The 25378-nt window shown below is 38.0% G+C and overlaps 1 protein-coding gene across 2 annotated transcripts in view; it reads right to left on the bottom strand.

The window, feature by feature from the left end:
• The window catches only part of DPP6 (dipeptidyl peptidase like 6), a gene marked incomplete at its 5' end in the record, with an annotated part of 551718 nt that overhangs the window by 192535 nt on the left and 333805 nt on the right, over window positions 1-25378 (bottom strand). The gene's annotated exons all lie outside the window — the stretch shown is intronic.

Here is a 25378-nt window from a genome sequence, read left to right as displayed (position 1 = left end):
TATGCACTGGCTGAGCATACCCCAGACACTTAAAGAAGCTGAAATAAAATAGGCAAAATAGTTCAGTAGATGATTCAATAAAAAATCTAGGTCTCCAGTCTTTTAGTACAAATATCAGTATTTTCTCTTGCTTTCATTTACACAAACACTAATTGAAGTTCTACCTAATCTTTCTGGAAAAGGCAGACATCTTAACACAGCAGTGCTATGATAAAGTTGCCTTGCAATCAAATAAAAATCCAAGTTTTTTTGAATAATTTATTTATTATCTGAGGAGGCTCTGGGTGAAGGAGTGGAAAGGAGGTTAGTGTTTGCAAAGGTTCTTTTGCCTGGTGGTACCTTGCAAACCCTAAGTGTAGAAATAGCACTGCTGGATTTTGCTCTCTCTTCTAAAGCAAGTTCTAGCAAGCCTGTACATTAATATATGTTAATTTTATCCCACTGTGCCCACAAGGTCATTTTCAAATTCCTGTTGATTTAATAAAGAACTTAGGTGTTAAGCACTTGCAAAAACACTGCCATTTAGATAGACACCTTCAGGCAGATTTAGGTGTTTAACCTGAAGAGTCAACATTTGCAGTTCTCCATCAGGATTACCTAGGCTTCCAGGGCAAGCTCCTATGCCGTCAGATGTGCTGCATGTTGTACTAACCTGGATATTTGCCTAGCCCCTGAAGACGTACCTATGGTAAGAAACTAAATGTGGCCTGGCCCAGGCAGTGGGACTCCTGTCCATCCCATATCAAATCCCTGGCACAACTTTGACTTTTCCACAAGCAATACAAACCAGCCCCAAGGGAAAGTTTTGAGTTCGATACAGGAGCATTATATGGGCATCACCCGATCTGAAGCGAAAAAGAGCTGAGCAGCATGTAGGTGCTCAGAGCATACCCTGCAGTCAGTGAATGGGCCATTGCAGTGCCTGGTTTATTGGCATAGAGATGAGGTTTCTGCAGACTCAGGAACAAATTCTTAATGATCCAGGAGGAAAGACAAAAGCTATTCATATCTACATCACACTGAATGCTCAATGCCCTCTTGCACGTTTCTGGGATAGATGCTTTTCTAGAATTGATATGGACCTTATTCCAAGAACTGTCTGTTAAATTCTTAAGGAAGTGACAATAAAATCTTGGAGAAAAGAAGAAAAGCAAGCTTTTTACTTCTCAAATATTTAATAGCCAGAACCTATAAAAAATGTTGAAGATCTGCCAACATTTCCAATGATTTTCAAAGTCATACCATTTTTACTTGCTCCAGAACTGCTGATATCAGCAAGCATGCCCTTCTAAATAATTTATTGGCATTTCTACATAAATTAGATACTTAAAGGTGAAGATGCCATGAACCTTGTGGAGGCTGAGTGCTCACTACATGGACCATAATCCATCAACACAACAGACAGATTTCCAACTGGCTTAAACCCCAGAAGGCTCACTGCTTGGAAATAGTTCAAGGACTCCTGAGACTGCAATACGCTATTGAAATGTCACTTGTAGTAAAAGCACATTCTACACAAAAATAAATCACCATGAAATAAGGTATAAACCCCAGATAGTTATAAATTGATCATTTACATCACATGTTAGTTACTGCTTACAAAAATGAACATTGGAAAAAAAAAAAAAAAAAGTAAACGTTTACTTCAGCTAAGGAAAATTTATTATAAAAGACAGGGCAGTTTACAAGGTAGAGCCATCAACTACAACACTTATCCACATAAAGTTTAAATTCTTCAGTAATACACTTTTTTTTTTTTTTTTTTTTTCCCCACCTATCAGTTTCTAAAGCCACCATGGGCTTTTTTTTTTCAAATACTATATAATAGCAGATGACTGGTTTGCAGGGCTTGGCCACTGGGAAATGTTCTGTTGGTATTTTACCCTGTAACTAATATACTTGTAAAGTTGCCCTGACAGGTAAGATGGAAACAATCTGAAGATAAATGATATTTCAAGAAGGAAGCCGAGGATGGGAAACCTGTGAAGAAACCCCACTGTACTAGCAATGAGCAGAGCAAAATCTTCAATCTCCAAAATTTGTTTTGAGATGAAAGAGAAAAAATAAATTATCAGGAAAGGCTACAGTCCTGGCTTCAGAATCATTGCAGCCTGGGTTGTGTGGCTGCTGTTAAGCTGGATCCATTGTTCAGATGGTCCCAGAAATACATTAATATAAGGGGGTGAGGAAAGCTAGTGATAAATGAGGTGCTAAAGGCAATGGAAAGAAGACAAAAGCAGCATTTTCACCAGAACTCATGAGAGTAGGAGTGGTAGAATTGTTACTTGAGACAGAAGAGATCAAAATAGAACAAGACTAAAAATGGAGAAAAGCAGGACAATCACCACCAATATCTTAAGGGATTAATTTAAAAAGAGTAGGAACAGACAAAAAAAAAAATCATCAACAGCTCATCAGTTATGAAATCCATTTCCTCAGTTATGAAATCCACCCTGATGGCCTAAAAGTTATGGAAAGCCTGAGTTCCAGCAAATGAAAGGGGAAGGAAGCTGCTGGTGCCACAGATAACAAGTGAGCATCAATGAAGGTTATTTTTTCTTCTCTGTCTCTGGGTGACTAACCACAGCCTACAGGAGATGGGAAAGAGTTCTCAACCCTCCCAGTAGGTGTAAGTGCACAGAATTTCTGCTGCAAAAATTCTACAAATTTTTGTTCACATTTATTAAACTGTCTGATGTCCTCATCAGTGGGGATTCACTGGGATGGTAACTAAAGAAAATGATGACAAAGTGAACTTTTTTTTTTTTAATTATCCTCCTCCCTCCCTTCCCCCCTCCCCACCAAAAAAAAAGGTGTCTTTCTGATCTTTTCATAGCTAAAACTCAGAATATGTGGCAGCTCAAACAAAATTAACAAAATAAATGGACGTCAATCAATAAAACCAGGGAATTTTTATATGTAAGCAGAATTTGTGAATTCCATTTTTTTTTTCCTATTTATCCTCAAAATATCTTCCTTGAAAATGGATTAAAAATGTCTTATTGCCCATTCCTCTGCAGGTATTGCCAGAAAAAAAGGGATAGGATTAGACATTTGTGTGCTTGCTGCAAACTATGAGTTTTGCCTTGCTCTCTTCTTTTCAGTATTTGTTTCTGACTGTGACAAATCAGCTCTCGACACTATCCAGATTACAGTTTTGAGGCCAAATGGAAAATAAGGTAAAGCGTCATCTTCCTTGTGAGAAGAGATGCGGTAAATTAGTTAATCAGAATTCAGTCACCATAGAGATTTAAACCATGCCTGACTTCCTACTTCGCTACTTGCCATTCCTAACACTGCCACCTGTTTAAGATGAGACACCCAGAGGAAATGAGGTTCTGCTTTCACATTTACACAACACCATTACTTTATCTTAATGACTAACACGCCCTCTTTAATAACGCCCTGGCATCAACTTTATTACATCCTGCACTACTAATGATTTGGTAGTCACCTAATGCATTAATCTTGATTCATGGCTCACTTGAAATATTTATATAGTACAAATGCTTAAGTGAAGGTCAGTTGCACACAAAGCTTCAAAGAACAAAATGGCCTCCTGTTATTTCTAAGTAAATTTTGTTATTTCAGTTTAATGAAGAAATTGCAAACTGTGATAAGATCCAACAGAATGCAGTATATCACAGCTACAGCTAAAACAAACACATCTCTCAAAAAAACACAGTACAGAAAAAAACACAAGATGCCCCAAGTACCCCAAGTACCCGTGTTGTTTTTTTTTTTTTTTACTTGCATGATTATGTGTTGACAGTTCAAGCACTTATTCACTGAAATCCACTGCAATGAAAACGTTTGGAGCTCTTAAATAAAAAAAAAAAAAAAAAAAAAAAAAAAAAGAGAGAGGAAAAAAACACAACAGAGAACTTCATAAATCAAAGTAGTTTTTTTCAGTGGCAGTTCAGACAAAGTTCTATACAAAATGTGTATTTAAAAGAAGAGTGAAAGGAAAATTTTGCCTCTTGTGGTGCTCTCAGCAGGAGAGCATGGTTTGCCCTGCCCCTGGGCCAGCCCCAGCCTTGCCCCATACATCTCACCCTGTTCTTCCACGCAGAGGGAGCCAAGGACTCCTATACAGACATGCCTGACCTGTTCCTCCTCCCCAGCTTCTTAAACCTAGCTACAAACTGAGACCTATTGGGTACCAAAGTTCTTCACTCTGTGTCCGGCCCAGATACATTACAAGTGTCTTAGGCCCAAATCTCAAACTGAAATTCCCTAAATATAGAGAAACAGCACCACTTGAGGATGACCAACAACCAACATCAAAAAGCCTTAGCATCATTCAATGGATGAGGCAGAAATTCCTATTACAAGAAATGATAATAAATAAATGGTGAAAAATAAGGTGTTGATACACACAAGCTTAAATCTGCTAATTCAAAAGCACATCAAAAGATACATGCAAAGAGCTGAAAAACACAGAATGGTACCTACAACATTGGTTTCACCAGTAACCCCAGCAGGCAAGTAGGAGCTGGGTGTAGGTGATGGTCCAGCAATTGTAGGGAGCAAAACAAGCCATATGGCCAAAAAAAAAATGTACTACTGAAGGAAGTTTATTATCATTGCTTTTACATTCATAAACAAACATGTCATAATGCTTTCAGCTGTATATTCCTCAAAGCAAGTAGGAAACATCAGCCCTGCTTTCAGCTGCACTCAGTTTATGTACTACTTCTGCATGTGATATGTGGCTTTCTACTGGAGCATTTTGTCATGGGCTGTTGATTGCAAGATGTTGCTGGGGCTGAAAGTTAGCTGTGAAATGTGGGGTTGGGGAGGAATAATCTTACACAGCTTGTCTTCTCTACATTTTGCCCACTTTGCAGCTGTTTTTTGCTCCCTGGGCACTGTGCAGTGGGATGAATCATGGAACAGAAGGAACTGTTTAATCAATAATGTGTTTAATTGCTAAAAACTATTCCACAGCCACAAACCCACAGTCAAGAGACCACACTATCTGTCACTGAAGATGCATTATGAGGACAAGAGAAAGAAAGAGGTTTGAGTGTCATTAGCAAAACAATAACAAAATAGCTCATAAACATTGAAAATATGACCCATTGAGAGCATATAAACATAAAGCAGTGTGGTCCCCAAGATAGAATCACATTACATTACAGATAATTCCACATAATATGGTTTAAAATGGCAAGCTGTATTTGTAGTTGAAGGTGTGCAGACATATTTATTATGTATAGGCAGAGTTTACTGTATTTCTTCATGAATTCAAGGAAAAATGTAGTTTCCATCAAATTGAATTGCACTATGTGGCTCCACACTTTGAGAAAAACTGAGTCTATTGCTCTCAAGTGAAAGATCTACCTGGAAATATATATGTGAGACCATGAACTTCCAAATATTATACATTGTGTCAGTCAACAATGATTATAATGAATTTGTTGCAGTTCTGATATTTCATATGCATTGCTTCCTTGCATACTTACTCACTTTGTGATGAAGATATATGTAAAGGGCCCAGAAAAATAATCTGCCTCAACACTTCTGTTATAATTAAACACAGTTACATGTTGGCACAAGTAATGACCACCATCTGCTCAAATCCATGGCTAGTCTGTCCTTCACCACAAATCACAAATCTCCACATGTCCAGCAAAATACCCATTACCAGCTGATTCTCCAAAGAACCATATGAATCATCTGAATATGCAACGTTTGTTACAGATGAGTGTGCTAATGTATTTGGCCTCTAAAATTGCTGGCCCAGTTTTGGATGCTACTAATATTAATTGCTTAAAAACAACAACAACAACAACAACAACAAACAAAAAACAAACAACAAAAAAAAAACTATACTAAATCACCGAGGTTGCAAAGTCAGATCTCAAGAATTAGAAGTCAAGACTTATGATGCCTTTTCAAACTGTAAGCATTTGGAAGCAAAACCATGCCCCCGGATTGTTTTGCTAAGACCATATCTCATTTATTTCAGTAAGTTTATTTCACACTGTAAATATGCTCAGTACATCTCTTCCAATAATTTATTTGACCCCTTTTTTATCTTACACTTTTTTACTTCCTCATAATCAAATCTTGGTATATTTATAAGATTATTAACTCACTTGAAAAATTTCCATGAGCCCTCAAAGGTTTGAGCACATGGAGAAGTCTCGACTCTCCCAGTGTTCACATGGTTTATTTGCCAGCACATATTATGCACCATGCAGCCTGCAGGACAAAGCTTAATATGTTATTATCACTTCAAGCTCTTGTTTCTGTCTAGATGGACTCGGCATGGCTGTGTCAGAGAGAATGGCATCCCATCCCTGGATAGCACCAGATTTCTGGATACCACCTCTTCTGAATCATGCAGTTTAAGCTATTTAGTGTTCAAGTTGACAGGCCACATATTGGCTGTGGAGGTGGGTGTGATTAACACACTCATGAGCCTGCTTTTCACTTACCAATATGGACATAGTCTATGGTATTCATCAGTCTCAAAGCCCACAGATTTATTCACTTAAAAACCTTGTCTTACTAACACTTTTTTTTAAGAAAGTGAGAATTACTATCCTCTCTTTACAAACTCAGAAACAACACCTAGACAGCTGAAAGTCCAAATTTGTTTCTAATTTAGGATGCCTAATGTAAAATTCACTATATCCTTTTCAGGTTCTTCAACAAATATTGAAGACAGCAACTCATTTCTTTATACAGTCTTGGCTTAAACTCTGAAGTCATCAAACCTGGAAACTGAATAGGATAGAGGGTCTAGTGCAAAAGATAAAAATAAAAATGTGGGTGATAGTGTAATTAAAGACTATGTAAGGATAGCTGCATGTACACAGGAGAGACATTGTATTTGTATGGTGCTTGACTCTACTGATCCATTTACAGGTGTCTTGTAAGTGAACAATAGTGATGAATGAGAATGTCTCTCACGTTCCTGATTCTTCTTCTGTAGACCTTTGGTGACCTGAGGAAGATTTCTTGGTAGATCTTTCATGTACAGCAAAGGCCAAGTGCAATGATCACGTTTCAACATAGGACATTCTGATTAGACATAAGGAAAAAAAAAATCTTCACAATAAGAATGGTAAAGCATTGAAATAAGAGCTAGAGAGACTGTATAAACTCTGTCTTTGGAGAGTTTTAAAGCTGGACTGGACAGGGACCTGAGCAAACTAATGTAACTGACCTAGCCCTGCCTGGAGCAGTTTTGGGCTAGGAAATTGCAGTGGTCCCTTCAGCATAAGCTTTTCTGTAACTGTTCTTCTGTGATGTTTCCACAGAGTTTATGCTGCTCAGGGAGGTGCAGAGACTTCTCCCCACCACACCATGGACAGGTTTATCCCTTAAAATTATAAGGAAATGATATGGAGCACTTTCCCCATACACTTCATCTCAAAGATACTGGTTACACTGGTGTATATGATAGGCTATTTATGTGCAATCTCTTTTCAATCACCCCTTGACCAAGTAAGCATCTCACAAATGCATATTCCTACTGAGATGTCACAGTTTGGCTGAGGCAATTAGTTATCATTATTGGAAATACCAGTGAGCTATATTCTGTCTGACATAAGTAAATTCAAGGGAATTAAATACCTAGTTTCAAATTAAATACCTAGTTCCATCCATCTAGACTTTCTGGTAGTCCTGAAAGACAGATGGTCTAGCAAATAGTTGCAATCATCATATGGCTACAGTTTAGTTCCTAAGACATGTAAAAACATCAATATTTGGAGAAATATCAACTTACAAATGTGAATGAATCCTTCTGATTGGGTAGGTTTAGTGAAATACTTTGGTAAAATTTCAGATTACATTTCCTACAGATATTCTTTAGTTTCAAAAAGTAGTTTAACAAAAGACTTTAGCATGACTATAATTAGCTGATTTAACATCAGTTTAACAGCATGTGCTGCAACACGGATGTAGATGAACATGACTGGGAGACACATTTTCCTGTTTTACAGTAACAACATTGACCTCACTCATGTATAGGTATGCATGTATTAAGGTTTTGTGTTGTGTATACAAAGGTAGATATGATTCTTAACTATCTTCAAGCATTACCTGAATTTATGAACTAACATCTCTTGCAACAAATAATTACAATTAGAGTTCAAAGCAGGAAATCTGTACTATACTCATTTCAAAGGAAATGAGTTTCTGGAAATACATACTGCCTCAAAAAGAGAGGGGAAAAAAAAAAAAAAAAAAAAAAAGTAAAAGTTAATTCTAGCATGATTTATTATCCCCTTCATCTCATGAAATAATTCAATTGTTCTGTGTGTTATGGCCTGATCCCAGAGTCCTTTCTCTTCTAAGTCATGGAGTTTTTAGCAAGGGGAAGAAAGGCTGCAGGATTAGGTGCTGACCTCCAACCAATATTCTCCTCAATGCGGAATGACGCATTCCTCCTCCTCAGAATTGCCATGTTAGTAGGTGGCATAGGGAAATGTAATATTTCTTTGGTAAATAAGGTTAAGTTATATTGCTTCAGTTTTTCATTTGAAGAAAGCAGAGAATTTTCTTCTCCTGGCCTTATTTGATTTAGCAAGGCACACAAGAACAAAGCATGTGGGGCTGGGATGCGGGGTATCTGTGGAAAGATCCATCCAGCATATGCAGATGGGATTAATCTACCCATTCCCTAGATGTAATTGCAGTTTCACAGAAATCCTGCTAAAAACACATTTATTTGACAGTAAATAAAATGACTAATTGCAAAGGATAGTTGCACATAAATTCCAGACTGCGATGGTCGGCACATTTCTAATTGTCATATAAAAGAAAATGACATACTCTCTCAACTCATTTTTTCTAATTAAATGCAAAATATTACATTATTCCAACAACTCTTATCAGTGGAAATGAAGGCTATTTCAGTTTAACTATCAAATGCAGCGTATGTTTCCTTGATTGTTAGTCCTGGGCAGAAGATTTCAGGAGAGGATCTGGCCCTGCCATCGGCTGAGAACTGCATGGAGGCTCCCAACCCAGACTCACTCACCAAACTCGACAACTGTCCTTCGTAGGCTTCTGTGATGCTGCTGTGCCCCTAAATTAATGACTACAGAATTTTATTTTAATTTTTAATTTGCTTTGTTTTGTTTTGCTCTGCACAGGACTTATCTGGGAAAGGAAAATTTCTCAGACGTCTTGTGTCCCAGAAAATCCAAATATATATATAAAAAATCCATATAGAATTTTTCTTATACTGAAAGGAAGGCTAAGAGAAATTATGTATCCTTTGCTGCTAGTTTAAAACAATTAAACAAAATGTTCTTTCTAAATAGCACACAGCGTAAAATATTCTGGTATACATAACATAAAAAAATAATAATCTTACAACACCAGTACGGCGAAACTCTAGCACAGAACAGATGTGTTTTAGTAGCAGAGTGGGAATTTGTTGTCACTGCCTGTATCTGTGCACACAAGAGCTCTGTTGCTCTGTCCAGACAAAAGGATGCAAAATATGCCATTTTATTAATTGTTTAACATCTACCAAAGAGCAGAATATTTCCCATGTGGGAAAACTAAGAGGTTAAAGAAGAAAAAATGAAAGAAAGAAAAAGTAACTCAACAACTAAAACACAATTTAAAGTGCAACATTTCTCAGCACTGGACATAAAAGTAATTCAATAAGAAAGCAGTTGGTTGAACAGCATCACTTGTCCTGACTGTGAGCTCTTCTTTATGCATGAGGATTTTGAAGTCTAATGAGTATGCATAGAGCGTTCCCACTGATTCACCACCACAGAGAAGAGATCTGGCTGGGATTTCATCCAGAAAACAGCTAAGAAAATAGCAAAATAGAGGTAGGGGAGAAGCTCCGTGTGTTCCAGGATTCTAGCTTCCCTTTGTAATAGAGCAACCTCATATGACTGTGGCTGTTTTCACTGCCTTGCTGCACATAAACCCTCTCTAAAGCACTCTTATGACATTTTTTTCATTAGGCAATTCCCCCAAACCCAAGGAAAATATGTTGCAAAGGCTCTTGCTTGTAAATCTCATATACAGAGCTCCTCTGTTCTGCACAGAAGACTCAAATGTCTGGATACCATGGCCAAAACAAAACAAAACAAAACAACAACAACAAAAAAAAACAACATCAAAAACAGAGCAAAAGCAAAATTCTCCACATTTTTTGATAACTGAGCATTGCCAGTCCCTCCGTAATCAAAGATCATGAGTCAGACTCACACATACACCAAATGATGAGATTACTTGAAAAGCCATGAATATTTTCAAATGGAAAACCTAAAATGTATCATTAACTTTCTGGATTTGATCTTCCCAGCACATTCATCTCCAGGGCCTTTTTTCTCACTTGTTTGCTTGCTTTGAGGTCTACTTATAGTCATGTGCTTCCTGGCATTAAGAGAAATACCAACTACTGAGAGAACGGAGGCAAAAACTGTGGCTAACAGCTAACCTTCCTTCCTCCACCTATGCCATTCAGGAGGAGGCCAGGTTAGCCACAGATTAACTGCTTGCCAGATCCCACTTGAAGCTTGTGGAGATGCTGGTGGATATACAATGTCCTTGTTAGTGAGAGAGAAGGTATTTGTAGGAGCTGTGAGTGGTCTGTATCTGGATGCAAAGGGTCAGGAACACAAGCAACAGGGAGTTGATGAGAAGAAGGCTACACAGGGACTGGTAAGAATAAAAGATTTTACTGTTTTTCCACCACGGCTGAAAAAAATAACATTTTCATGAGCGTATCCCAGCCTAGCAATGCAGCAGGCCCTTGACTCCTCATCATCAACAACAGAATTTCAGATCATGATCTCCACATACTGAACACAGTTACAGTGACAATCTTGAGCCACTGGCTTCCCCCAGAAATATTGCAGTCAAAATCAGTCTTTTCAGCAAGGAGATGCCCATCTCCTTCCATTTTCTGTAGCTTAAGTAGTGTTGGAGCTAATAGGACTGCAGGACACAAACCTTAGGTGTTACTAAACTATATCAGTTTAGGGGAAAACACGAGCAAGTCATAGCAACAACGTGAGCAGCTCTATCAGCCAGAAACATTTTATATCTAAACCTTGAATTCTCTAGAGAAATCTTCAGGCTCAAAGAAGCAGCAAACTGCTGTATAATTCATCTTCATAATCCTGATGTGTGATTTTTATCACTGACATACTACTGCACTCCTGGCTTTTATTATATTCCGATTCCTGTTAAAGGTGTCCATCTGGCCTTGTTGAGGTATAATGCAATAAAATCACCTTTTCCTGTTTATTCCTTCTGGAGTCAGTACAGGATTCAGTGACATTGCCTTAACGGAAAGCTAAAAACTAGACCTTACATTTATTTCAGCAGTGTAAATCTATTGGAATAGCACTGATTTCAGTGATGTTATGTGTGATTACATCTGGAGATGTGTATCCTTGGCAGTGCAAGCCCTTCTCCACAGATAGCTGGAAACAGGGAGGGTGATCTGAGAAAGTACAGCTGTGCATTTGCCCTTTTTTATGCTCTTCTGCAGATATCTACTACCGAGCACTGTCCAAGACAAGGCACTAGACCAGATGGAGCTTCTGCCTGCCCTCGTAAGGTCCTTTGCATGTCCTTTTGTAAAGCAAAAATCCCCAGAAGTGCACCTAACCTACTTATTCAGCCTGCAAAGTTAGGTCTCAGAATCCATTTCTTTAATTACATGAAATATTCGTGTCCTCTTGTTTCAGTGGAGATTATAAATAATGCACTGTTTAATACATTTTAAAAATCACCTGGTATTGAACAAACCATTTAATCTAACATGGTTACTTTGGAATCAATATTATAATTAATTCCCTACTTTGTCCATCTTTTGAAATGGCAGGACAAAATAGCTTGTATCATTTCAGCCCTGTAGGATTGTGTGAAACACTGGGACTTTAGCTTTGCTTGCTCCTGCTAAGTAAGATTGATCAGCAGAAAGGATCCTTGCTTCAAGAAATGCACTGTAGAAGCAATTCATGTCAAAAATAATAAAATAAATAAATAAATAAATACATACATACATACATACATACATATATATATTCAAAAGATTCATCTGATCTAGTGTCTGACTGGATTTTAAACTTATTAGTGCAGCTAAGCGTTGCTTCAGGTAAATCATGAGGACTTGTCCTCTTTCTGTTCCTGTGGGATATTGAAACACTCCTGTGCTCACTGTGCTTGAAGGAAGCTCAGGGTACAGAGACTAACAGGAGAAACATCACATTACCACTGGCCTCAGTGAAAGAAGGGTCCCACCTGTCAGCCTTCTCCAGTACCACAGCACTGGTCACCCACATATCCAGCAGGCATCACTGTCACCAGACATAACCTCCCTCATGCTTATGGAGAAAAAACCTTCTCAGATTTAAATGCAGTGAGTATTTTACACGATAGCAAGGGCAGCAAGCCTGCTAGAAAAACAGGCAGTCTCCAACCCCGTAACTCTGTTGCCCACTAATGACCCAAAAGCTGAAGGGTCATCAGAAATCTTGCTCACATTGAATAGCTTTTCCCAATTACTGGTCAACCAGATGTGTGACCAGAGGGAAGAGACATGGCTGAGAGCTCCCAAATGCACCCCATATCACAGCAAGACTAATTGCTACAGAAGTGAACTCCTTCTGCAGCAGAGGGCTACTCCAGCAAACCTTCAATTCCCTGTAATGATCAATCCAAACATGTTACAGCTCATTGTTTTTTAGAATGCTTTCCAAAGAAACACTTGTGTTTGTTTCCCTCTTAGCAGAATTGTTTTCCTGTTCCACGGGACCTTTGCTGTGAAATGGGAAGCAGGACAGGCTGGAAAAGGTTGCTCCCCACCTCTCCTCTGAGAGCTCAGCAGGGTCCAGCGCTCAGCCAGGTCACTGGTCCCTTGGTTGGGTGTGATGCCAGCCAAAACATAAGTGAGGATCAGTGATAAAGAAAGAGGCCAGAGGCTGTAAATAAAATAGTTAGAAACTGTATGCCCCCATGGAGAGATCAGAAGGATTTAATGATTTAAAACTTCCTTTTCAGAGCCTTGCAATTCCCACTACTCTCATTTAGTTTAATAAAAGCTGTGAGTGTGCAGATTTACTCACCAGTATTGGCAAACTCCTGATATTTCCTTAATGATCCCATTTCTTTAGCCATGTGATTATTAAAAAGTATTTCTTAGGAAAAAAAAAAAAAAAAGCAAGATTTTATGCTTTCACCATGAAAGAAAACTTTGTTAACATGTTTTGAATGAGTCCTTAGAGATCCAGAAAAAACTAATGTAATTCAAGACAGCATAACTGTTTAAATTTCCTGATTTTTTTTTAGGACAATCCTGACTTTGTACAGAACTCAAGCCACACTCTGTGAAACCCTGAGGTCTGAGGTCAACACCCCTGCAATGATTAAAACTCTTCTCTTTCATTTCTTCAGCCCACAGCAGCTACATATTGGTACCTGAAGCATCCACAGTGGGAACAGCACTTCCCTGTCAGCTGGGGATCCTAAAAGACTTTTAACAAATAAAAAAAAGTGCCCACACAACAGTATTAGTTTGCAGCAGGGCAACTGAGAGCTGCTGGTGTGCTAAACATGGTGCAAGGGACCAGGTTAAATCTGTCTCTCTCCAGAAGGCATTTCTCCAATCCCCACTCCAATCACTGACCCAGCAGCTGTTTTTCTCAGGAGCCCTCTGGAAATGGCAATGCATTGCCCAGAAGCACAAGGAGGACAAGTGAGAACAAGTGTGCATCTGAATGACTTGCAGATTTTGGAGGCTTTGTCCTTAATGTTGTGCTGCTGGCAAAGTCACACTCTCCTAATGCAAAAGACCAGCAGGGGTGACAAAATCTGAACAGGTCCCTGATTAATCCAGTTTACTTCATCGTCCTTTGCTATATCTCCAGTGACAACAGCCAAATGTGAGACTGGCTTTGGGGAGCTGTTGTGAAACTGGACTGCATTAAGCAACAGATTCCCCCTTCCCCTGAAATTCCTGTTTGCATGGCTCAGACTGCTCTGTGATCATTTCCATCCTCCCATAACAGATGCCCCTGCAACACATTTGCTTCTGCAGGTTACTCATTAAAACAGCTCAAATAAAAGTCTATGTGACTTGGCTTTTAATCATTTCATTTAATAAGAAAGAAAGGCAAAATGACAAAAAAAAAAAAAAAAAAAAAACACACAAAAAAAAACACCACCACTGTTGGTTTGCCTCAAAGGATAATTTTTGGCAAATGCTGCTGCAACCTAGCTGAATTTAACAGAACACTAAGTTGCAACAATACTGACAAATACAGAGCATACTTGTTATGACAGTGTTAAAAATGATGACAACAAGAACCCAAGCTCTACTCCGAGAATTACTGGGAATCTCATGCCCTTTTCATAGCTAAGATCTCCCTTGTGCCTTATCTGCTTTGAAATTTTAAGATGAGCTGCAGCAGGCAGCAACAGCAGTAGGCAAATGCCATTCTTCCCATGCCAGCCCTGCGAACCTCAAGGAGGATGCACAGGAAACAGAAAACAAATAAGCCCAGTTTTCAAAACATGCCATCTCAATGCAGAGCATCACTGTTAAATTTTGTCCAGTGGCTGATTTATGCTCAGTTATACAGAAATGTTGAGGGAATAGTGAGAAGAAAACTAGGGGTAGAGGGAGTCTTAGATATCGCATTTGATTATTAACATTTCTGAGACTAAAAGGGATCAACTTAAAAGCTGGAAACAAGTAAAAGATGAGGGTATTAGTCTTCTCCAAGCCATATTTTTAATTTAGTTTCCACTCAACTGGGAATGTCAAGCACAGGTAAGCCTGAACATAAGTAAGAAACTATTTCATAATTGTGCTTTTAGAAGTGAGAAATTATTTCATAATAGTGCTTTTGTATATGAAAAAATTCTGTGCTCAAAATCCAAAAAACAGAGCTTCATTGCTTCCTGAATGAACATCCATACAAATATCCATGTGGTCATTTTTGGACACCTGGTCCTTCTTGTTTGCTTTCTAAGTTAGATACAATATCTTCATCACTCCACATTTCTTTCCTTGGTCTTTTTGCACTACAGGTACTGACAAAATGCAAGGGTTTGGGAGCTCTGCTGAGGCAACAAAGTAGGTATTTGATGCCCAATAGCAACTTTAATATATCTGGAATATGATATGTCTTATGCTAAGAAAGCAGCTAGCAACTTGCAAAAGGCAACTGACCATCCTCTCATTGGCAGGAAAAAAAAATAAAAAATAATAAAAAAAAAAAGCAGAATAAGTTAACAGGTATCTATTTTCATGTTTCAGCTTTCAATGTTCATGTAGGGAAAAGATCATGGTGAGGGTCACTGAAATCAACACTTCTGGTGGGATTGTGCTAATTTTCATGAAATCATTAACAAAGTTGTTTTATGTTTAGTATGGTCTGAACATGAAAGAGACCCTGGGTAATAGCAATAGAGATAAAATACAATCCTTTGACCAAGACCATTAGCTCCGAAGTAGGTCAGAAAAATTTACTTCAGCAGGTTCAGAGCTGAGAGCTGAACTTGGCCGCTCATGTCCCAGGTGAGTCCCTTTTTTTCTCCACTTGGCCAATCTGTTTTTCTAGTCCAATTAATATTTAATTGTTTATACAGCTGCAACAAGAAAGACTGAGACAAATCCAGCCCAGAGCAGCTAGCTGCTGAATGGTTGGTGCATTCCCTGGGGAGGTGGGAGAATGGCGAATAACCTAATTTCTGTGCATTTTGCTCTTCTAGGCTGTAATTTTTCACCAGGAACTTCATCAGTGCTTGTGTTTTCTCTCATAGGAAAAGAATATAACAAAAAAAAAAAAAAAGACTTTTTGTCAGACAGAAATGTGTCTCCCCCTGCATAACCACAAATCAAGTGTGTGGTGCTACTTTTGTCCCACTGTGGTCCCTCTGAGTTGGTGAGATGCTCCCCATTTCTGCTTTTCAGGAAAAGACCCATCTGGTCCCTCCGTAGTGAAGACATCTCACAGTAGGCTCCACATTGGGCACACAGAGCCAGCTGGGTTTGGCACCAGCACAGTTGCCATTCCAAAGACTGCAACCTGGGGCTAGTATAAGTGACAAGTCAAAGATTATTAAATTTTAACAAAATGAAACTTAAAGACTAAATTTAAAAGTTTTAATGCAGAAAAGATATGTGATGAGGTCTGTTTTCCCCTAGCCTTTTATGTAGGTCACTCCTACCCCATCCCCTTTTAGATGGGGCAGATTTTTCTCCTCTCCATTTCACCTCATCTCACCAGCCTTTTTCAAATCTAGACCAAGGTCACTATTCTTGTCAGTGTCTTCCCAGCCTGGCTAAACCTCCTCTGCAGAGTGTCAGAGGTGTGTATCAAAGCAGATGGCTCTACATTGTCTGATATCCCTTGAAACATCAACCAGAAGGTGTGATACTACCAGTTAACACAGTCTTCCCTCCCTCCCTCCTTCTTATTTTCAGTATTTTTTCATTAGTATATTAAATACTCAATACATGTCTTGATGAAATCACTGCAATACCTAATCAACACATTGCATACATTATTATTACAAATGTTTCTCCTGTCATTTTCCTCCACCAGTGAGCCACTAGTTGAAACAGCATAACTGGGGATAATATGTGGTTTTCAGGAGTTGTTCAATACTCTGAATTTACAAAGGGGTCTATGGAAGTTAAATGATTCCCAGGTTTACCACAGTGCTAAATACCAGTTGTCCATTGCTAAGTCATCCATTTCAGCAATGGGATGTATTTGGATGAAGTAGCCAGAGATATTTCTGCAAGAAATGTGAGCTATGTGGAGAGTTTCTACACGGAAGAAATTAGACATTGTACAGACACCAAATCTGTACCATGTAATGAAAAAAATGTCTTATCTTCTGGCATCACAATAGTCAACATACAATGACAACATTTACTGACTTCACCATAGCTATGACACAATTAACAGCAATTTGGTTCCAGCAAAAATGCATGTGATTGACCCTACATCATTAGTCTGAAGATCATTTTACAAACTGAGAACAAAGTGCTCCGATTTAACAGATGAACTACAGTAGCTGATTCATTTAATCTTATTTCAACTCCAACAGGCCCAGTTACCTTTCAGAGATAATATATTAATGAAACAGCCTCTATAACAGTATTGGTCCAAAGATTAAAGAAAACAAGTGACTTTTTTTTCTTTTTTTCTTTTTTTTTTTTTTTTTTTTCCGGATTTGTATTTCAAATAGATCTCCATCTACTTAATGTTATTGATTCAAGCAGTAGCTATATGATTAGGCAGATAGGTAGATGTAGTGTTTCAACTGATCCACATTCAAGACATCACACAGAAGCATTTAAACACTATTTTAGCATTAATCTGAGACAGCAGACTCTGCAATACATTCTTTTTCTAACCTAGACCATCAGGTTATGAAGCTGCAGCCGGAATAATGATATGCAGGACTGCAGGAAACCTTTGCTAATGACGGACAACCTAAATACCTTTAAATTGTAAGTTGTGGTGGGAATACAAATTAGGCAGCCTTTCCTTGCCTCTTGTACTTTTACACAGGGTAGGCATAGAAAAAACACTGCGTGGCCCCAGTGAAGATTGGAGGCTGTAAAGCAGCCTCAGTACTGACTTGAATTGGCCAGGAGTCCAGTGCCCAAGGGCAGGAGCAAGTGAGCCCAGAGCCAGCCCAAATGAGAGGCAGGACACTATTTCAATAACAGCAAAAACAAAAGGACTTCTGACAAAATATTTGATGAATAGAAGTATATATATATATGTATTTTTGCCTTATGATGTTTCCAAAATAAGTCTGCTCTTGTCTCTTTTTAGAGGTAAACTAACCAGAAACCAATACAGTCAACAACATTTTTAACTTGGTTCAAAGATATTAACTTCTTCCCAGCCCCTAGGGTAGAGCCATTTTTCACTTTTACTTTAGAACTGCTGAAGAAATTAAATAATAATTTGCACAGCTCTCTGGATGTCACTGCCTGGGGAGTGGGAAGGAGCAGGAGCAGATCCATGTCCTTCCCCAAACCTTGCAGATGCATATGGACAGACATCAAGGGAAAAGAAAAGAGCATATAGTCCTCAGTGGAAGAAAAATCACTAATTTCACATGGTATTTTCAAAGCACCAAAAGGAAATTAACAATTGATGAAGTTGCTTAATGCCCCTAGGCAATTTGATAATCCCAGAACATTGAAAGAGCACACTAAGAAAACTGCCAGCCTTTCTGCGTCTGGTTCCTGTCTGGGGTAACTCAGAACATCACCACAGAAGTATGAGCTCTTTTACATCAGTTGAGAATCTAGCCCAATATTATTAACTTTTACTTTCAGATGTTTTCTCTACTTTAAACACTATCTGCATATTTCAAAGGAAAGAAAAACCTGGCAGAGATCAGGAAGTTTATATACAGCTGCCTTGTGATACAAAACCCAACACCAGACATGATTTGAATTAGGAAACCTGTCATTCACCGTGACTTGTCATTGATCACACCTCCTTTAGAGACGTAAAACAGCTGAGAGGAACAGTTTATGCTGAACAGACTTCCAGAAACCTCCAGCAGTGAAAACCAGCATCAGTCCTTTTGGGGCTCTGGCTCCTGCAGGGAGTGGGCGGTGGAGGAGAACCAGCTGGCACCGACTGAACGTGCTGTTGCTGCAAGGGCTGCAAGGTTTCACCTATCATCTCCTTTGGATTTGTGTGTGTTACCATTATTTCTGCTAGCATTCATTCAACATATCTTGCTGGGTTCTCTTGCCGTGCCATTTATTTTTTAACAGGTGGTTCAAGCACATGATTATCCTGCAGGTAATCTGAGTCAAAGGAACAAGCAAATGAGAAGCCTAGAGGAATTAGGAGCAAAAAAAGTCGCTTGGATATGAGCACTGAAAGATAAGCAAGCATGTCTCAGACCCTTGTACCTCCTTTTTCTGTTGCAACAGCCAGGGGCAGATTGTTCTACCTTTTTCTTGCAAAGCTAAAGGATTTTATCTTACCTGGCTTTTTGCATCAGAAGTGTATAAAGCTTGCTCAAGGTCTGTTGGTTTCTGTAGCTTCCATTTTACAGTCCTGTCATACATCTTTCTTATCTGCTTGCTCATTTTTTCTTTGGTGTTTTGTTTGTTTGTTTGTTTGTTTGTTTGTTCTGAAGATAATCTGCTTGCTGAAGAGAAATTCAGGCTGTTTTGATTAATTCAGCAGTTAAGTCTTCTTTTGTTTTTCTTGTGAATTTTAAAGATGTAGACTGGACAGTCTTGAAACAATGATGTTATCAGGCTTGGTTTTTATTCCAAGCAATAGCCCGTTGCTGATTTCCAGCACAGAATCACCAGTCATTTTGATACAGTTCAGCTTTAATAGACTGAATCATTGGCTGCTTTTGTCTCTTACATAAAAGAAGAATCAGCCTCAGTAATCAGAGCTGTCACCACACTAGGAGGAAAGAAAAAAAATTAAAAAATAACAAAAATAACAAAAACAACCCTCTCCTTCCCTTCCTGGTGCCAAAAATCACGTGCCTGCTGCATAAAGAAAGCACTGTTAAATCCCTGTAGCCAGTACTCAATAACCAAATTCACCCAAGCCAGTACCCAAACCAATATCTAGTCTGATTCATTATTTTACTAGCTCTTTGATACTGATCATCAGAAGAAAGGAATACTATTCCCCTATTTGTTTACTGTTGAATTGTTTCTAAAACATCATAGGAAAATTAACCTAGCATCTTCTGTCAATCTGCATGTTGTACCTTTTCCAATCTAAAAAAATTAATGTCCAGGTCACCCATGAGACAAAAGATATTTTTCTCATCTGATTTCAACAGCTTCCTTTTGTAACTGTTGGAAATGTCCAAAAATGGCAGTTCTACCTTGCTCTCAAATCTACCCTTTTTCTTCACTCATATTAAGTTTTACCTCTAAATGACAGTTCAGTTGCATTTCAGTTACTTTAGCATTACACTACTCACTTCCAAATGACAAGCAGAAATGTCAATTTGCATTATCAGCCTGGTGCACAATATTCTGCAGTGGAGAAAGGTTCATGCCTATATTCCTCATGTACATTCCCAAGTATCACCCTACTACGTGACACCCCAGAATTCAGCAACAGGGCATGGGTAAGGACACGAAGCCAGGCTGGCTTAGGACAGAAAGCATCATCACTTCATCACTCATTGGGACAGCTAGCTTTTAATGAAGGCATGTATTCTCTGAGACCTGGCTCACTAGTTTCTGAAATCATTGTTACACACAGCATTCAAAAAAAAGAAGAGAAGTGAAAGCAGACTGTTTCAAAAATGTTGATGTTAGAGATAGGGATAATGTTAGCAGAACTTTGTTCCAGATGTGAAAAACTCAGCTGTTCCTGGCAAGGCAAATTATTGGTGTTCATGAAGACGCACTAAGTTCTGCTCTCATCCTGGGGGTCTTTTAAGTATTTTTAACACAGACAATTGTCATAAAACCTTAAGGAGAAACAGCCAATACTCAAGCTTTGGCTGTAAGCAATGGAGAATTGAGGCCAAATTATAGCCAGTGGTCCAGCTCAGGACCATGGCACAATGGACAGAGGGCTTCCTACAACTCCCATTGACTCAGGCCTGCTGGAAGATGCTTTTCTAAGAAAATAAGCATTTGTTGCTTCAGGATATAGCGGTTGTCTACCAGATGAAATCACCTGGCAGACTGGAGCATTTGAGGACAAAAAGATTAAAAGCTTTGAACAAAAATAAATAAATAAAAAAAAAAAGGTGTTATGCAAGTAATGGATTTTTTTTTTTCCTTTTTCTCAGTTTCAGATTTCTAAATAATTTTGACTGGAAGAAGTTTGGATCTGCTACAGAAATTTCACTGTATTTCAAGAATAATTAGTGAAAATTCCTAGTAGTTGGAGTTGAACTAAGTAGAAAGCTAACTCCAGTCCCATATATACAGAAGTAAGGTTACATTAGCAGTATTGACACAGAGTCAAGCTGGCAAGAGAGTATTGATTCAGATATTCTTCTTCATAGAGTTCTAGAGAGCAACAGAATTCCACTGCAGGACTAACATACAGATACACTCCCTGTCCTCTAAATAGTCAAAAGACTCAGTAGACTTCCCGTGGGGCTAAATTGCCAAAGGAAACATCAATATTTCAGCTATTCAGAATTACTCCAACTATTATCTGTACAATGCATAAAGCAAAGCTACAATTTTATAACTGTTTCTGTGTAAGACACAAGTAAGTGTTAGGGAAGAGTAAACAGAAGAGATTCTTAGATACCTAATGGCTAAAACTATTTGCGCTTCTGTCTGCTGAATATGAGCAAGTGACCCAACAGTTCTTGAATTATGCAAGCATAATCGTGGATTTTAAATATTATCAAGTAACAAAGGAAAACACTGAAGAAAAATACAACTGGGAAAAATCAAAACATTTTTTTAAAGGATGTTGAGCTCACCTCCTGCTCTCCACCATAAAATGAATGAGAGGTGCCTTCTCATCCTAAAATGAGAACAAACTGCCTGAAAATCTGCCACTAAGGATCCACTACAATGCAATGGCAATGTTTTGTACATATTAGACAGGTTTCCATTGCATCACTATTGCTTCTGCAAAAGGTTCTAGTCAAAACTGACTTCACTGTTTCAGGCAATGCAATTGATGCATAACCCTGGTTTAAAGGAAAGTAGAGTTTTATTTTAACTACATAAAATGACTGAATATGGGAAAGAAAGGCAAGAAGAATGAAAGTAACGGGAATAGAATAGCACAGTTCCACAAGTACAGAACCTGAGCATTTCCAAATTCAACGTCAGTTTTATTACATAATTAAGTAGTCAAGTCATAGTTTGTAGGCCAGTATTGCTTCTCTTTGGCTAAATTAATGTTAATAGTTAGTAATGTTAACTTAGTTAAATACACTCTTGTATATCTATTTGGGAATTTGACCAAGCTCTGAACATGGAAATGTCCACTCAAAGACTAGGAAGTTTAGGTTTCATAATCAAAATCATGACACATGATGAAATTATTCAGAGGTGAAAAATAGCACAGTTATTTCAGACACTTGAACTTTTCTTCAGGACTTTGGCCCAAGCGAGTACTCAAACACAAAAACTCTGGTTATTGTAGATTTTCCAGTTAATCTAATAACAATGGAATATAGACAAAATATCAAAAAGTAGAGTAAATAGTGTAAAAAAAAAAAAAAAAAAAAAAAAAAAAAAAAAAGTAGAGTACAAGTAGTAAATAAACTAGTTTTGATTTTTTTTTATTATTTTATTTTTTTAATATATGGTCTATTGGTATTTTGGAATACATTTCATTTTCAGTAACAATTGGTTAGACCTTAAAAATAACATAAAAATAATCAAGGATCTAATCAATCTTAAAATACATAAATGTTTTCTTAATTTATCTGTACAGGGACAAATTCTTCTCCACCTTGATATATGTGACAATACAAAATTTCAAAGGGATATACACAGATGATGTAATAGTTAATGTTATTTGTTTATTTGGTAATTACCCATTAACACTATAATCTTTTAATACCTTAGGGAAGAATTAAGGGCCTAATTCAGAACTCTGTGTCTTCGGAGATCTAGCTGAAAGCTTCTGCAGTCTTCCTACTTGACTTTGGGTAAGCAGAGCGTGATGGTATTTCTCTTATTTCTCCTGATCCACCAGGAGAACATCTACACATCCTTACTCCAAGGAGAAAAAGAGAGGGAATCACATCTAGAAAGTTGCCTAGATATCCTTCAAATTCCTCTTTGAAAAATGAAACCTTCCTCAACTTTTGCTCCTTGCTCTCATGGGAGACAGAATTCAGGAGAGAAATACCAGCAGTCCTGTTGTAAACACCTAAATGCCATGTTTTATCCATATAAGACTGGCAAGATTGGAAGATCATATAAGACTGGAAGATCAGAATATCTTTTATAGAACAACTGATACAGTTTTGGCTGAAATGGAAGCAGCAAACTTCAGTCTCAGTACAATCTGGGACATGATATTCTGAGCTTTGTTTAGTTATGTTAATCAGCTGAACAACTTTGGAGAAAAACATCTCGAAGAGTAACCAAAGAGAGAGGTGATAAGGCTCATTTCCTTATCAGTTGGACAGAGGGTGGAACAGAAAGGGTTTATCAAGAAGCAAGGCTTAGAAAAAAATGTAATACAAAATAAAAATGACTCTGTTCTTATATTTCTAATATCCAGCAACATTATGCATTTAAACCCAAACTGCCTCAAAGGTATTTTGCACATCTCCCTTGAGAACTAGGCTCAGCAAGTCAGAGATAAAGTAGTTCTTTGCAAGAAATGTTCTTCTCTGAGGACTGGTTTTTCCATTCATTTCCAATTAATAGCACAGAAGTATTTTGATGCAAAGTCACAGTTTGTTTTCACTTGCATAACTGCAGGAGTGTATTTGGTGCATTAGAGAAAGTATATTGCACTCTAAGGCTCTCATGTTTAGAGCTCACCAGTTATTTGTTCGTTAAGAACATTTTTTTTTTTTTTGAGGTGGCTTTGGAGATATTTTGGTAGTTTTCGTATTATTTGTTGAGCTTACACAACCTGATTCCATAAAGCTTCAGACAAGCAGTTTGGTGAGGTTTGGGAGAATCATTTAAAGGACAGAAAGGAGAGAATCAGGCTATGCTATTTTTCCAATTCAGAACATAATCATGAAGTGATTTTCTGTATAGAATCCCAGAGGAAGTAATAGCAAAAAGCCCCTAAATATATTCTAGCAATGAGTTTAAGTGTAGTATTCAGGTGGTTTAATCAAAGATGTGATTATTTCCATAGAAAAATATCTTGCTGCATGAAGGTTGTACTTAGGTGGCTGAGATAGGCTATGTCCATCCTCTCCTTAGTGCAGATACAATGGTGATGGGGTGCATTTTGAATGGTACCGGTGCTGAGTGTAGTTTTGTGATTTTTCCATGCAGAATACTTTATAGATTGCCCTTTTGGTGTTGGACATGATACCTACAAAGTTTTCCTGGTGTAGAAATATTCTTAAAACATTTTGATGGAGGACAAGACAGCTAATGAATTTGTGCTAAGAAGACAGGGAAGAGGACTTACAACCTGTCAGAATGGAGAATTACATGTCCTACACTTTTCAATCACACTAGGAAGTGCGTATATACTTGCCTGCTATCCCTACTCAAAATTCACCCCAGGTGTCTAGCTGCAGTTTTATGTTGCTTTACAAAACCCTATGAGCTATTAAAGTCCATTTGCTCTGGGGATTTCATTATGTGAATATTTCAAAATCCATTTGTCAATGAAGAGAAGAATCGCCAGACTTTTCTTGGGGGTCAATTCACACTGAATGTTTGTTGCCTTTCTGCTGACAGCTGAATGACAAACCAGTGCAAGCAGAACTATTTGAAGTAATAAGAAACAAACCTATTTCTATGCTAATATGTTTGAAATGCTATGTTTCTCTGACAATATCAAGATGTTGGTGTCTATAAAATATCTATATAATATCTGTTCTGTTGCTGTGTTAATAAACAAAGAATCATTATTCTAATTTTGTCCTTCACTCTCTGTAACCTTTGCAGAAAGAAATAAAAAAAAAAGCTCATAAATATCATTGGTGATAAATTAGCAGAGAGAGCTAGACATATTTACACGGACATAGACTTCATATCGAAACACTAATTACTGCAGGCAAATTTAGTTTTCTCTTTAATCAGATTTTACAGGTAATTAGCAGTCAACTAAGATTAATTACAATTCATTTTGTGTTAATGTCATCTTTTGGTCACAGAAAGTTTACACAGTATTTTATTTGCCAGATGTAAAAGCTAATTCTTACACAGACACATCAAGGTTATGCAAATACATTTTTTTATACACAACTCTTATTTGTCTTAGAAACACGTTTTGTCTTAGAAACACGTTTTTGCATGAGATACCTGTTGGGTCTCCAAAGAGTCATACAAGATCTCCAGAAGGCCATCCAAAACTCTCATAAAGCTGCAAAAGGTTCTGCCCAAACAGACTTCTGCATTATTCAGTTGTAGTCAAAAGGATTTATCGGACCCATTAAATCGTGTATATTCAGTGTAAGGTCGCACTTTTGTTTTCATACATATGCTTTCCTGTAGCTAGATTTGTGCAGTTCTTTCACTTCTTCCCCCAGCACTGATGAGTTCTTCAGCTGTTGATGAGCAGGACTGAATCACAAGAATAGGATATGCCACACTTTCAGAGGAGGCCAGCTAGCTGGTGGGCTCTCCAATAACAGCTTAGTATTACAGTCCTTCCAGTCAAGCAACTCCATGCACCCAAAGCATCTCACATCATGGAGAAACAGGATTTTGAAAGACATGCAAGCCTGGGGGCAGTTCCTGGGAGCTGCCTCCAGGGGAGTCTGGGGATCT

The sequence above is a fragment of the Aythya marila genome (genome assembly GCF_965140915.1).
Source record: "Aythya marila genome assembly, chromosome: 2".
Taxonomy (NCBI): Eukaryota; Metazoa; Chordata; class Aves; order Anseriformes; family Anatidae; genus Aythya; species Aythya marila.
The sequence above is the reverse complement of the archived record's forward strand: the minus strand, read 5'-3'. Positions and strand labels throughout refer to the sequence as shown.